Raw genomic sequence first — 16,457 nt, forward strand, 5'->3', positions numbered from 1 at the left:
ACCTGAGGTGCACCAAACGTCATCCAAATGCTGAAAACATCAGGTGGGTACTAAGCTTTAGCGTCGCCGCAAAACCACTATCGAAAGTTCTGCCTGGGCGCAAAATGTTTTGCGCCATTTTGCTCCAAAAAAAATGGTTTTTGTGCCCTGCCCAAGTGCTAAACTGGTTGCAAACCCCTGGACAATCCAGCCCAAGGTTCTTAAAGTCAAGAAAAGCAGCATTAATTGAAAAATCACTACCTCCCGCATATTTTGCATGATAACATATCTGTAAGTGTGTTCAGAAAAACAATTGTATTTAGGGGCTGAAAAATAACCTAGTGTACTCCTATTGGGCCCAAGTTTCCACATGATTTGCGCCTGATTTTTAGGAGCAACTGGTGGAGAACGGACTATCTTAGAAATCACAATTCTCCACATTTTTTTTTCTGCAGTTCTAGTCAGGTAGAACAGTTCTACTTTGGAACAGAATTTTTTCTTCAAAAGGGGGCAGTGTCCGGCCACTGACGCCTGATTTGAAAGTTTCCACAATGAAAACGTACTCCAAACTAAAGTAGAATGGAGCAAGTGAAGATTTTTGTAGAACTGAAAAAACCTGTTCTACACATTAAAAAATCAGGCGCAGGTTACAAATTAGGCATCCAGAACGAGGTCGGGGGGGGGGGGAAGGGAAGTCATTAAATTCTATAATAAATCCTTATTTATACTTGTACAAATATGATACAAATAAATCCAACCTGAATAAACATTTATAAGCAAAGAAAAGATTAAATAAACCATCTTCCTACCTGTGTGAAAGTGCTTCAGGCAGGCCTTTCGGGACCGAAGGCTGAACGGGACGGCCCGAGACTTTGGGCAGGGCCCGTCCCCAGCACCAGATTTACAGGTAGGTGGTGTTGGGTTGGGTCGGGTCGGGGAGGTTTGGTTCGGTTCGGTTCGGGTCGGGGGGGGTGGGGGGGAGAGAGAGAGGGAGGGAGAGAGGGAGAGGGAGGGGGAGGGGGAGAGGGAGAGGGAGGGGGAGAGGGAGAGGGAGGGGGAGGGGTAGGGGGAGAGGGAGGGAAGGAGGTCAGGTTGGATCCAGTCCGGGAGCGGGAGTCGGGTCGGGTCCAGTGTGGGGGGGGGGTCGGGACGGGTCGGGGGGCAGGAGCGCGGGTCGGGTTGGGTCCAGTCGGGGGGGCGGGGAGCGGGAACAGGAACGCGGGTCGGGTCGGGGAGCGGGAACAGGAGCGCGGGTCGGGTCGGGGAGCGGGAACAGGAGCGCGGGTCGGGTCGGGTCAGTCGTGGGGGGGGCGTGGGTGTCGGGTCTGGTCCGGAGGCAGGGTGGGGCGGGGAACGGGTGTCGGGTCGGCTCTGGTCCGGAGGCATGGGGGTGGGGGCGGGGGAGCGGGTGTCGGGTCTGGTCCGGAGGCAGGGGGGGGGGCGGGGAGCGAGTGTCGGGTCTGGTCGGGGCGGGGGGAAGCAAGAGCTGGCCGTGGGAGGAGCCTTATTCACGCAGCCCCAGTGAGGCCATTCAGCCAGGGCTAGGGGCTGCGTGCTTCGGGCCCCTCCCACACAGTTCGGTGCCTGGAGCTACTGCACTTGCGTGCCCACTGTAGTACGCATGTGCAGAGGTCCCGGCGCTGTTTTCAGCGCAGGGACCTGGCTCCGCCCCCCCACAGCTCATGCTGGCTGCGCCGAGGGCCAGAGGACCTGCAAGTAGGTGGAGAATACCGAGGATTTTTTTAGGCGCACTTTGTGGCGAAAAACGGGCGTCCAGGTCGGGACTGCGCCGTTCTAGGCGCGTGTGGAAACTTGGGCCCATTGTAACTACTGGGTCATGGCATTCCCTGGCAGTTGCTACAGAGCCTTGCTAGGAATAGACCTTTGCCCACCCCACCCCATAAGGCCAGTAGTCTATGAGAGGTGCGTCCAGCGTGGAAACCCCCAGGCTGGGTGTTTCCTTGTCCATGGCTTGATGGGACAGTACAGCAAATGAGAGTTTAGTGGGTTTGTGTCGAAGGTCACTGGTGAGCACATGTTGGCACATGTACAGTTTAAAGCTATTATGTCATCTGAAAATCTTAATTGGATGATAAGTTCATTTTCCGTACATATTATTTTCCACGTCCATGCTTGTAGACAATGAAAACATGTTCTTTCTAATAATGTAGTGACAGAAGTAAAATGGTATGCTGAATGATCCTGGTTTTGCCAAAAATACTTCCAACACATTTTCTATTTTACAATTTTATGTTATAAACACATGCGTACTAATTTACAATACTATACTACTCAGTATTTATCTTGTTACGCTGCCTATGGCTAGATCATTCCAAATCGTGCATAAATGTATTACCTATCTCGGTTTGTACCATATAAATATTCATGTAACTACAGGCCCACTGCTCAATAAAACTAAACTATTATTGCATTTGCATTCCACAATTACAGGAAAAATAACTTCCTCTATGCTGTATTACTAATAAGTTTTTCCTCGCTAATATTTATCGGAAAGCAACCAATTTTAATATAAATCCATATAACGAAAAGCACAGTCTAACCAATAAACTCTTGTCACATGCAGAGGTGGGTGTTTGCAGGTGAACTCATCAAATATTCAAACCCACAGGCTCTTATCATTTTGTTAAGTTGGTCATTAATTGTAGACAAACATAGGCATTTTCCTGATTTGTATTAGAAGAGCAATGACATCTCTTAAACTCTGAACAGATATCTGAAATCTTATCTGATCACTAAAGTAATTTTTATTTGAATGTGTTCGACGTGGAGCTTGGTGTGATAATACTACAACCTTCTGACACAGAGATAAAAGTTCTACCAACTGAGCCAAGCTGACAATATAATAAAAAACTGTTCAAAAATTGAGTGTTATACTGGCTGCACAAATTACTTTTTTGAAATAACTAATTTGTTTATAGCGGTATATAATACAAAATAGGCCCCATTTACCTGTGTCTATGATGACCTCCCACTGTGATGAAGGACTCATACAGCTGAGGAAAGGTTTGTAATTATAAAACATATCAAAACAAAACATGTTATATCAAAATGTAATGGTTGTAACATAAACATAATTGGCTGTAAAGCACTTTGAAACATCCTGAGGTAGTGAAAGGCGCTATATAAATGCAGGTTCTTTCTTTTTTCTTTCTAATCAGCAGCCAATGATGACAGTAGTGTGTGCATCTTTATTTCAGGTTTGCCTTTTCCCCATGTGAGAGTCCCAATCTTTGGGTTCAATTTTCCCGGGTCACTTGCGCCATTTTTTTTGGTGTATTTATTTTTTTCAAAGTTTCCCCCTGTGTCTGCACCGCCGTAACTGACTTAGTTACGATTTTTCTGGGCCAGTTTGTTTTGACATCATAGTCTGCGCCGGTTTTTATAATTTTTCACAGTTTTGCCAACATTTTTCCCTCCTAGGTCGGTGTATCTGGCCAACCCTGAAAAACCTTCTGGGCACTTAAGAAAATGAGCGCACATTGAGAAATCGGTGCTGAAAGACACCATTGTTTTTAATTGAAGATTTTGGAGGGAGTCAAGAACACTGTAAAAATCAACAATAAAGTGTAGCTTTTTGTACCTGTCAACTTAGTAAATGGAAATTTGTTGGATTTCAGAAGTTTTCTCTTTTTTTTACTCACTCACACGCCACCACCGAATGTCTTGAAGCAGGGCTGGAGGGTCATAACTTTGGCCGGCAGAATCGGCCCCGTGCCTGAACACAGGGCCGGGGCTTGGCTGGAAAACAAGCCTGGGGGGGAAGGGGGGGAGGGGAAGGAGAGAGAGAGCAAGGTGCCGATTGGAAGGCTTATGCAGACGGAGCCTGGGGAGCGAGATGCCGATCAGAAGCCTTCTGCACTGAGCCCAGGGAGCGAGGTGATGATTGGAAGGCTTCTGGAGACTGCATTGAGTAGAGGGAGGGGGTGGGGGCGGAGGAGGAGAAGTCACAAGACTGCAATTCGATAAGGGGGGAGAGAGAGAGGAGAAGTCACAAAACCTTGGGTGTGGTCCATCCATACAGACCTTGGAGAGAGATAACTATGAACCTGTCCTGACTACTTTCCTGCCATTTTGAGCTTCTTTCAAAGGTAAAATGTAAGTATGAGGGCGCTACTGACAATACCATACTTTATGCGTGTCTTCTGCATCATGGTGCTATGTAGGAGACAATTGATTTGACATCATTGCATCAGGAACATCAGAGCCCATAAGATGCTGGGCAGGAGGCCTTACCCACCTCAGGTATATCGAGACAGGCATTCGTACCTGCACCTGAGTGATGCAGACTGTGTCAGAAGGCTGCGTTTCCGCAAAGAAGTTGTAAGTGAGATCTGTGAGTTGGTCAAAGCAGACCTGCAACCTGGAAGGATCAGGAGGACTGCTTTGTCAGCTGAAATGAAGGTTACAGCTGCACTTTCATTCGATGCCTCTGGTCCATTTCAAGCTACAACTGGAGATATGTGTGCATCTCTCAACATGCAACACATATCTGCATTCGCCAGGCGACTGCTGCACTATATGCCCATAGGAATGACTACATAAAGTTTCCCTTGACCGCCCAAGCAATCCATGACAGGGCAGTGAGCTTCTCCAGGATTGCTGGCTTCTCAAAGGTACAGGGCTGCATTGATTATATCCACATCACCTTGCGAGCACCTTTGGAGGATTCTGAGATGTACAGGAACAGAAAAGGGTTCCACTCCATTAATGTACAGCTCGTGTGTGACAACATGCATCATATCATGTCAGTCGATGCAAGATACCCTGGGAGCACCCATAATGTGTTCATCCTACGCGAGAGTGTTATATCTGCCATGTTTGAGTAGCAGCCAGACGGGCAGAGCTGGCTACTGGGAGACAAAGGGTACGGCCTCACCACCTGGCTCATGACGCCCTTACGCGTAACCCGGATGGAAGCTGACCGAGAATACAACATGTCACACATTGCGACGCGCAGCATAAAAGAGAGGACCATTGGCATATTGAAACAGCGGTTCCGATGCCTGACCATTCTGGAGGCTACTTACTGTACTCCCCTGATATTGTGGGTCAGTTCACTGTTGTGAGCTGCATGCTGCATAACTTAGCCATCATGAGGCAGCAGCACCTGGTTGTGGAAGACCCACGATCGGTGAGAGTGGCTGATGATAATGATGTGGAAGATGCAGATGATGAGCAGGAGGAGGACGACAAGGACGAGGAAGCCATGCAAGTGCCTGAGGCCGGAGCACGATGGCGGAGGACGGAGAGCCATTGTGCCCCTTTAACGGTTGCTTGAGCCTTGCGCTAGCAGCTCATCCGGGAACACTTTTTCGCTGCGACAACTATTCCACATGGACCATGTTTACTGTTTGGAGCTGTTCTGTAATGTTATGTTGTGTTAATGGAACAAATGATGGAAATTATTCTTGTTTACTTCAAAAGTTGTGTTAAGAATGGAACAAATAATGGAAATGATTCAGTTTTAATGTAAAATATATTTTATTCAAAAGTTTAACAAACAGTTCTTTTGTACTTAACTTAACTTTAATAAAATTATTCTTGTATCAAACTTTACTTTAAGATCACTCTTTAAGATCACTTAAAATCTATAAGATCACTTGCAAACTTTTAAACTTGTAAATTTACATAACTTGCAAAAAACTTTTGATTTGAGAACAGTTACAACAGTAACAACAACAATAATAACATCAAAACAGCAAAGAAAGTCTGCACCCACCCATCTCTCCTCCACCTTATTCTAAGACCGCCCGTTGTGCTGGGTCTTGGAACCTCCACCATCCCTGCCTGCAGGCAGTGGCACACTGTTTCTGGGCTTGGTACCAAGCTTATTCCTACTAAGACCTCGGGTACTGCACACCTGTTGGGGGGGGTGGGGGGCGGGGGCGGGAGGGCTGTCGGCAGCAGGCAGCATGTTGACAGTCCCAGGTGGCAAGTTGGGGGGCCCAGCGGCAAGTTGGGGGTCCCAGGCAGCAAGTTGGAGGGCTCAGGCAGCAAGTTGGAGGGCCCAGGCGGCAAGTTGGGGGGCCCGGCTTTGGGCTCTTCAGAGCTTGGTGTGGAAATTGGAGTGGGAGTGGCAGTGTGCATGGAGTCTGGTCATGTTCCTTTATTGCAGCAGCTAACTCCAACATGCCGTCCCTCGTGCGCCCTGACAGTGTCTCAATGACCGGCAACGTTCCCTCCCTCATGGCCAGGGACAGTGTTTGCACTATCTCTGACATTCCCTCCCTGATGGTCACTGACAGCATATCAGCTACCTCTGACATTCCCTCACTGATGGTCCCGGACATTGTTCCGACTTCTCGTGTCATTGTTGTTATTTCTCCTGACAGTCCCACTACCTCATCATTCACGCCACTGATGGCGTCCAGGAGTGATTGGATAAATTCAATGCTCTCCGCACTCAATGACATCATCTGAACCACATCTGTTGGATTCTGCACCTCAGGAGAGCGCTCCTTCCCCTCCTCCCATGGGTGTGGCTCTCACCCCACCACTGGGATCGGCAGCCTGGGATAGTGGGGCCCTGGGTGTGCCTCACTGCACCCCACCACTGGGACCCAAAGCCTCGAACATTTGGAAACCATGGAATGTCCCACCAACACTCAAACCACTAGTCATGGAAGGGGCTGTCATCGCAATGAGCGGCACCTCCTCCAAAGTCAATAAAAAAGGTGGGAGCTTCATCCAGCTCCATCCGCTCCCCCTTGCATCCCCCTCCATGTTCTTGGTCTGGAGGGTTGGATTTGAAGATTTTATCCTGTTCAGGCTGGTCCTCGTCTGAATTTTCTGCTATAAGTTCTGCAAAATATAACAGAACACAGACAAATGGTTAGCAGCAGAGGAGGGAGCAGGGTGGATGGCAAGAGTAGGCTCACACAACACAGGCCCCAATGAATGATAGCACATTGCATCAACCGAAGCGTAGCTGACGGAGACATCCCCATGAACGGAAGCATGGCTAGCCCCGCAGTACTTAACATTTAGCAAAGCCAGACTGTGGAATTTGCAGGGCTTACCCTCTCCCTCGAGTGTGGGCCCAGCTTGTGCAGTGGTGGTTGCTTTTCTCCAGGCAGGACTGTAAGGGGAGCTTGGGGTGTGGGTTTGAATCCACACTCCCCTGGGGTTCTGTACGTGCGATTTATGAGGGTGGGTGAGTAATGTGGCACCAGACAAAGTGGGTAAGAGTACAAAATGGCTAATGTTGTTTATTTAGAATAGTAAACACCAAGATAGAGGGCATAGGAAGAGGTCATAAATAACAGTAATGGCACAATCTCACTCAACAACACGAAAAATCTCGCAACAGGGAAGGGGAAAATAAGAGGTTAAAACATCCCACTCACACACAACCACACCTCCCACTCTCATCCTTCTTACCAATCCCTATCCTACATTGAGTCTGTGAGGGGATTTGGTCTATACTCACAATACTATTAACTCCGGGGTTCTGGGGGCACTTCTTTCAGCTCGGGGTCCCTCTGGGGTGGGTTTTACGTTGTTGCCCGGTTCGGTTTTCCTCCTCAATGTTGCGTCGGTTTCTTCTCTTTGCCTTTCGGTTGGCTCCTAAGCAAAAAGCTGCTGGAGTTAAGCACACCTTCCCCGGAGTGAGGGCCCTGTGAAAAACTGACTCAACTCCCAAAAGCTGACTCCAACCTCCAACCTCTGGTTGGTTTCTTTGCTCAGCTCAGCTGTGGGAAGTCACTGCCACTGCCTGCTGGTTTTCAGTCTCGGTGGCTTCGTCTGTGGAACTGCTGCTTCTTCCTCTGGTGGAGCAAGAGCGAGAGGGAGAGAGCGCTCTCTCTAGATACCAGCTGCAAGCTGCAAGCTCCTAGTTCCAAGCTCTCCAACTTTCAAAACCTCCCCCCTCTCCAACTTCCTTGTATGTTTTTGCAGCTTTTCTTATAGTCCGTTCATGGGATGTGAATGGCAGTTCGATGTGTATCCATCTGTCTGGAATGAAGATGATTGTTCACTATCTCGACAGAGGTGCCACTCTGTCTGTGTCATGTATCTCACACTACTGTATCTTACCATGCTATACATGACTGTAACTAGATATGACCTGTAACCACAAGCATACCTTACCACCAGGGGTCAACACGATCAATGTCCACTGTTCGTACAACAAGACGCCTCCAATAATGATGAGGGTCCTACTCAACGGGACACCCGTCAATTTGGAGCTGGATACGGGAGCGAGTTAATCTCTCATGAGCGTCCAACAATTTGAACAGCTGTGGCTGCACAGAAGCAACAGACCAAAACTCACAAGGGTTGATACCAAACTAAGGATCAATACCAAAGAAATCGTCTGAGTCCTTGGCAGCGCCATGCTCTCTGTCACACACAAAGGGACAGTGAACCGACTTCCCCTGTGGATTGTCCCCGGAGATCTCCCAGCACTGCTGGGGAGAAGCTGGCTGGCAAAACTAAATTGGAAATGGGATGATGTTCACGCCATGTAGTCAGAGGACCTGCTCAACAGTTCTAAGTCAATTGGAACATCTCTTTCAGCCAGGTGTGGGCATCTTCAAAGGGGCTAAAGTTAAAATCTACATCACACCGGATGCTAGACCAGTCCATCACAAGGCTAGAGCTGTGCCTTATATGATGAGAGAAAAGATTGAACACGAACTGGACCGGCTTCTGCGGGAAGGCATTATCTCACCCGTGGAATTTAACGACTGGGCAAGCCCCATCGTCCCCGTCATGAAGCCTGATGGATCCGTACGAATCTGTGGGGATTACAAATCTACCATAAACAGAGTCTCCCTACAGGACCAATACACACTGCCCAGAGCGGAGGACCTATTTGCCACATTGGCTGGAGGAAAACTTTTCTCGAAACTAGATCTCACATCTGCATATATGATGCAAGAACTGACTGAAGAGTCTCAGCTACTCACTACCATCAACACACATCGAGGCCTTTTCATGTACAATCGATGCCCGTTCGGCATCAGGTCGGCAGTTGCCATATTCCAGCGCAACATGGAGAGTCTGCTCAAGTCCATCCCGGGGACGGTTGTGTTTCAAGACGACATACTCATCACGGGCAGGGACACCGACTCCCATCTCCGCAATTTGGAGGAAGTACTAAAGTGATTGGATCGGGTAGGCCTAAGAGTTAAGAAATCCAAGTGTCTGTTTCTCGCGCCCGAGGTTGAATTTTTGGGCAGAAGGATTGCCGCTGATGGAATCTGCCCAACAGAATCCAAAACCGAAGCAATTCGTCTGGCACCCAGGCCCCAGAATGTCTCAGAACTGCGCGCCTTTCTCGGGCTACTCAATTACTTTGGGAACTTTATGCAGAACTTAAGCACACTGCTGGAGCCTCTCCACGTGCTACTCAGAAAGGGGTGCGATTGGTTTTGGGGGGATGCTCAAGAATGCGCCTTCAATAAGGCACGCAACCTTCTATGTTCCAACAGTGTTTTTTTTTGAACCAGGTAAAAAGCTCGTTCTTACATGTGATGCGTCAGTGTATGGGGTCGGGTGCTTTTTACAGCATGTCAATGATGAGGGTAAATTACAATCCATTGCTTATGCCTCCAGGTCACTTTCGCGGGCGGAGCGCGGGTACGGTATGGTGGAGAAGGAGGCGCTTGCGTGCGTGTACGGTGTCAAAAAGATGCACCAATACCTTTTCGGGGCCAAGTTCGCGTTAGAAACCGACCACAAACCCCTCACGTCCCTGCTATCCAAGAGCAAGGCAATAAACACCAATGCTTCAGCGCGCATTCAACAGTGGGCTCTCATGCTGGCGTCTTACGATTACACCATAAGGCACAGACCAGGCAGAGACAACTGTGCCGACGCGCTTAGCAGACTACCCCTGGCGACCACGGAAGGGTCCGACGAACAGGACTGTGAGATGGTCATGGCAATCAAAGCCTTTGAGTCCACAGGTTCCCTCATGAGGGCTCGCCAAATCAGAGTCTGGACGACCAGCGACCCCACGCTATCCTTAATCAAACGATGTGTTTTAACTGGTGACTGGACAGAGGCTCACGATGCCTGCCCCGAGGAGATCAATCCTTCCATAGGCGCAAGCATGAACTATCACTACAGGCAGACTGCCTGATGTGGGGCAGCTAAGTAGTTATGCCTTTGCGAGGCAGAGAGGTGTTCGTCCGGGAGCTCCACCGCGAGGCAGACAAAAGGCAGGTAACTATAGGCCGGTTAGTTTAACATCTGTAGTGGGGAAAATGCTTGAAGCTATCATTAAGGAAGAAATAGCAGGACATCGAGATAGGAATAGTGCAATCAAGCAGACGCAACATGGATTCATGAAGGTGAAATCATGTTTAGCTAATTTACTGGAATTCTTTGAGGATATAATGAGCATGGTGGATAGAGGTGTACCGATGGATGTGGTGTATTTAGATTTCCAAAAGGCATTCGATAAGGTGCCACACAAAAGGGTACTGCAGAAGATAAAGGTACGCAGAGTCAGAGGAAATGTATTAGCACGGATAGAGAATTGGCTGGCTAACAGAAAGCAGAGAGTCGGGATTAATGGGTCCTTTTCGGGTTGGAAATCGGTGGTTAGTGGTATGCCACAGGGATCGGTGCTGGGACCACAACTGTTTACAATATACATAGATGACCTGGAAGAGGGGACAGAGTGTAGTGTAACAAAATTTGCAGATGACACAAAGATTAGTGGGAAAGCGGGTTGTGTAGAGGACACAGAGAGGCTGCAAAGAGGTTTAGATAGGTTAAGCGAATGGGCTAAGGTTTGGCAGATGGAATACAATGTCGGAAAATGTGAGGTCATCCACCTTGGAAAAAAAAACAGTAAAAGGGAATATTATTTGCATGGGGAGAAATTACAAAATGCTGCGGTGCAGAGGGACCTGGGGGTCCTTGTGCATGAATCCCAAAAAGTTAGTTTGCAGGTGCAGCAGGTAATCAGGAAGGCGAATGGAATGTTGGCCTTCATTGCGAGAGGGATGGAGTACAAAAGCAGGGAGGTCCTGCTGCAACTGTATAGGGTATTGGTGAGGCTGCACCTGGAGTGCTGCATGCAGTTTTGGTCACCTTACTTAAGGAAGGATATACTAGCTTTGGAGGGGGTACAGAGACGATTCACTAGGCTGATTCCTGAGATGAGGGGGTTACCTTATGATGATAGATTGAGTAGACTGGGTCTTTACTCGTTGGAGTTCAGAAGGATGAGGGGTGATCTTATAGAAACATTTAAAATAATGAAAGGGATAGACAAGATAGAGGCAGAGAGGTTGTTTCCACTGGTTGGGGAGACTAGAACTAGGGGGCAGAGCCTCAAAATACGGGGGAGCCAATTTAAAACCGAGTTGAGAAGGAATTTCTTCTCCCAGAGGGTTGTGAATTTGTGGAATTCTCTGCCCAAGGAAGCAGTTGAGGCTAGCTCATTGAATGTATTCAAATCACAGATAGATAGATTTTTAACCAATAAGGGAATTAAGGGTTACGGGGAGCGGGCGGGTAAGTGGAGCTGAGTCCACGGCCAGATCAGCCATGATCTTGTTGAATGGTGGAGCAGGCTCGAGGGGCTAGATGACCTACTCCTGTTCCTAATTCTTATGTTCTTATGTTCTTATGAGCACCCAGGGATCATTCTTATGAAGGCCATAGCCAGATCCCACATCCGGTGGCCTGGCATTGATGCGGACTTGGAGTTCTGCGTCCGGTGGTGCACCATTTGTGCCCAATTCAGTAATGCCCCCAGGGAGGCCCCCCTGAGCCCCTGGCCCGCCAAACCGTGGTCGCGGGTGCACGTAGACTATGCGGGCCCATTCATGGGCAAAATGTTCCTCATAGTCGTCGATGCATTTTCAAAGTGGATTGAATGCACCATTTTAAACTTGAGCACCACCTCCACCACTGTGGAGAGCCTTTGAACCATGTTTGCAACGCACGGAATTCCTGACATATTGGTCAGTGATAATGGTCCGTGCTTCACCAGCACAGAATTTCAAGATTTTATAATTGACCACGGCATAAATCACGTTAAGACAGCACCATTCAAGCCGGCCTCCAATGGCCAGGTGGAGCGAGTAGTACAGATCATTAAACAAGGCATACTTAAAATCCAAGGTACCATGCTGCAGAGCCACCTGTCGCTACTGCTGCTGGCATACAGATCTTGTTCGCATTCGTTGACTGGGGTTCCCCCCACGCAACTATTGATGAAACGGACCTTAAAGACTAGGCTATCGTTAACCCTCCCAGACATGCATGAAATTGTTGAGGCAAAGCGCCGGAAGCAAACTGAATACCGTGACCGAAATTCAAGGGGGAGTTGGAATGAGATAGGGGACAAAGTGTTTGTGCTAAACTATGGCAGGGGTCCCAAATGGCTTGCAGGGACAGTAACTGGCAAGGAAGGAAACAGGCTACTGGTTGTACAAATGGACAATGGCCAAACCTGCCGGAGGCATGTAAACCAAGTAAAAAGTAGATTCACCAACAACACTGCAGAACCAGAGGTAGACTACAACATGGAACTCACACCACACCTGGTGGACAGTCAGAGGGAACAACCTGAGGAAAGGGCAGTCTCAACAGACAGCCTAGACGAGATACCAACAATCATACTGAACGAAACAGACAGCCCAGGAGAGATACCAGCAATTACACCGAAAGAAAAACAGGCACCAAGGCAAACAACTGAACCACAACTCAGACGCTCCATGCGAGAGCATAGACCACCTGAGAGACTGAATCTATAAAGACAATAAGACCTTGGGGGAGGGTGATGTCATGTATCTCACACTACTGTACATAACTGTATCTTACCATGCTATACATGACTGTACCTAGAGATGACCTGTAACCACAAGCATACCTTACCACCAGGGGACTCTTACATTTGCAGGAGACACTGCATACCTGTCCCACACAGGTATATAAAGTCAGGTCTCAGGCAAGTGTAGTATTTGAGAGCTGTGAAATAAAAGTGCAGGTCCAGAGTGACCTTGACTTCAGCATGTGCCTCATGTAAGTCTGTACTGCAGGGTCAGGACTTTACAGTCTGGGCTGGCCAAACTGATTGCATCAGACCTGTGGGTCTTTGTTTAATTATTCAAACTGATACCCTTTGTGTTGCCTTGTGTATTACTGGGGCGATTTTGCCTGTACAGGGTGGCCAGAGTCCCATCATCCTCCGTGGTTTACAGACTGTTGGCTGCCATTGGTCATTTTAAACATGGCATCCTCCCATTCTCCCTGCCACATGTCTCCGTGGTTGGTTTTGCAGAACCTTACAGGACCCATCAAAGCAGCGATCCTCTCTTCCAAGGATGTCAGTGGCTGCAGATTTGCCGTGTCTCCTCCTGTTCGAGTTCTTTCCCTTTTATTATGTGCTACCTTCCTCTGCAAAGATGAAAACATAGGGTAGACTTTCCACTCGGTGGCCAAGGCCCCCCAAAAATTGGCCTCGTTCCAGTGATGTGGGATTTCTCAGCTTTGCTGATCGCTGGTACAAGGCTCATTTTTTTTAACGATTTGCCACTTGGCCTTATCCTTGCGATGTGGAATGGCGAACTAAAGCAGAAGTTAAAAAAAAAGCTTCCCTAGCAACGGCCTTGTGCGTATGTGTGATTTTTTTTACCGCGTTTTGGGAGGTCAGGGGTCATGTCACATTCTTAGAAGGCAGAACACAGAGGGAGGGGCCAGAGAGAGAGAGAGAGAAAAAATAGTGGAGAGACAGAAATAAATCGAGTTTCGTTTTCTAGAGTTTTTTGATATTTTTGTTTGATTTTCTTGTTGATTGTTGTTTGTTTGTTTTTTATTGTTCATTGTTGCTGTTCATAATAATTCAAGTTTAAATTTTATTTATTATTATTAATTAATATGTCGGAAATGACAGATGCAGAAAGGAAAAGGGCGATGAGGCCAATGAGTCCCTGCCGAATGTAATTCAATCGCGCTGGGACGATTTGACACAGGGTGTACACGGCAAACCGCCTCCCTGTGTATATCATAAAATCTGGGTGGAGATCGCTGCGGTGGTATCCTCGGCGTCTAATGAATGTAGGGGATTGGACCAGTTTGGTGGCTGCAGCGAGAGTAAGTTGCATTTTATGTTTTAATGCTTATATATTTTATTTTATATTTTATATTTTATATTTTAACTATGCTAATTTTTATTAGAGCAATGAATATCCTGCATTTCATGGAATTCGTTAATGTGTTTTTAAAACATGTTAACAGTAAATTTCAAATAATGTAAAAAATGTTTCACTTTTGCTTGGAAATTTTTTTCTATATCAATGATTGATCTGCATTTAATGCAACTTGGACATTCTATTGTATAAATACCAACCCTTGATAGAAATTGTTTGTCATTCTACAATGTGTAATGTGTTACGTGAAGCAGCAGCATTTAACTTTTTAAACTATTGAAAGTGTTGATACGTATGAGTCCAGTAGCTTATGCCATGCCATCCTCTTTTGTCGTTTGCAGAAGAAGATGTCCATCAATAAATCCGAGCAAAGGCGGACGGGGGGCGACATTGCTCAGCTGCTGCCCTTGACGCCTATCGAGGAACGTGCACTTGCACTGGTTGGCCGTGAAAGCCATGCTGTCACCACCCGTGGTCTGGCTGAACTCAGCCATACGTCTCATGAGTAATTTGTAATTTGTCACACTGTATTAAAAACAGTACTAAAAACTTAAGTATGTTACTGATCTAATGTCCTGTAAATAAAATTGCAAAATGCTATACTTTGTAATGTGCTTATGATGCACTTAGAATGTCATGTCAGTTCATGAATGCATAAGAAGCATGGCATATGAAGCAAGGATTGCAGCAGTGACAGCTTCCCGGGATAGTTAATATTTAACATTTCTTGGTAATGTTGAACATTATGTTCTAATGAGATATGTAAAAATGTCATCATGCGTGTTTTTAAGGTGATCCTGACACACTGGTACTGGTGAAGTCGGCATCAGGAACATCAATAACTACGGAGGATGATGATCCTGATGAGCTTATTCCCGAAATGTATGTAGAGGAGCTGGAACAGGAGCTGGATCAGAAGGATGAGGAGGAGCTGGAGTTCCAGCACGAGGAGGCCGTCGATGTGGGGGTGGGGCACCGGGACCAAGCGGTGTGCAGCTGGTGACGCCAAGGCGTGACATTTCACACACGTTGACCCCACGAAGGTCGGGTCAGCGAGGTGAGCAATTGCCTATCTCAGACGAGTATACAGAGTGCTTGATCTCCCTGTGCAGGGAGACGGTCGCGATAGGTCACGATCTTATCCAGAGGTTCGATCGGTTCTCCGCGAACTGGAGCCAGTTCTCCACGAACTTCTCCAACTGGTCTTCTGTGCAAACGGAGATAGCACGGGACACGTTGGAGGTGATTTGCAAACAGACCGCCACAACCAATGCCCTTCGGCATGCATTACTGGCTGGTCACAGCGCTGCACCCCAAGGTGTTGTGTCGGCTCGGAGTGCGACCCCTAGCACTCAAGTGAGTACGGAGGACACAGCTCCTCCTGACTCGGGAGTGGAGCCTCAGGCTTCTGCTTCCACTCCGTCACCTCCACCATGGCAGGACGTTTTACCATCCCATGCTGCAGACCTCGTTCATGTCGGTCTGCGTAGACCAAAACGGGTGGGTGGTGTAAAAACACGGGATGGGAAAGGACCGGGAGGGAAACGTGACGGCAGGTAGGGAGTGGGGTTTGTTTTTCAATTAAATTGTTAATTTTTTTACAAGTCTGTTATTTTGTTCATGGTTGCTTGGAGTGGGGGAGGGGGGGCGGGAATTGATTAAAAAAAATTTCAATAATTTGTTGTGTTAAATTTAAAAAATCATTAAGTTTAACAATTGTTGTGCCTTCTCTCTTAGTTAAATTAAGCATAACATATTTGCAGTTGTTCTGCATTATTTGTTCAGTCTTTTATTATAGAAACATAGAAACATAGAAAATAGGTGCAGGAGTAGGCCATTCGGCCCCTTGAGCCTGCACCACCATTCAATAAGATCATGGCTAATCATTCGCTCAGTACGCCTTTCCTGCTTTCTCTCCATACGCCTTGATCCATTTAGCCGTAAGGGTCATATCTAACTCTCTCTTGAACATATCCAATGAACTGGCATCAACAACTCTCTGCGGCAGGGAATTCCACAGGTTAACAACTCTCTGAGAAAATAAGTTTTTCCTCATCTCAGTCCTAAATGGCTTACCCCTTATCCTTAGACTGTGTCCTCTGATTCTCGACTTCCCCAACATCGGGAACATTCTTCCCGCATCTAACCTGTCCAGTCCCATCAGAATTTTATATGTTTCTATGAGATCCCCTCTCATCCTTCTAAACTCCAGTGAATACAGGCCCAGTCGATCCAGTCTCTCCTCATATGTCAGTCCTGCCATCGCGGGAATCAGTCTGGTGAATCTTTGCTGCACTCCCTCAATAGCAAGAATGTCCTTCCTCAGATTAGGAGACCAAAACT

This window comes from Pristiophorus japonicus, chromosome 2 (assembly GCF_044704955.1).
Source record: "Pristiophorus japonicus isolate sPriJap1 chromosome 2, sPriJap1.hap1, whole genome shotgun sequence".
NCBI classification, from domain to species: domain Eukaryota; kingdom Metazoa; phylum Chordata; class Chondrichthyes; family Pristiophoridae; genus Pristiophorus; species Pristiophorus japonicus.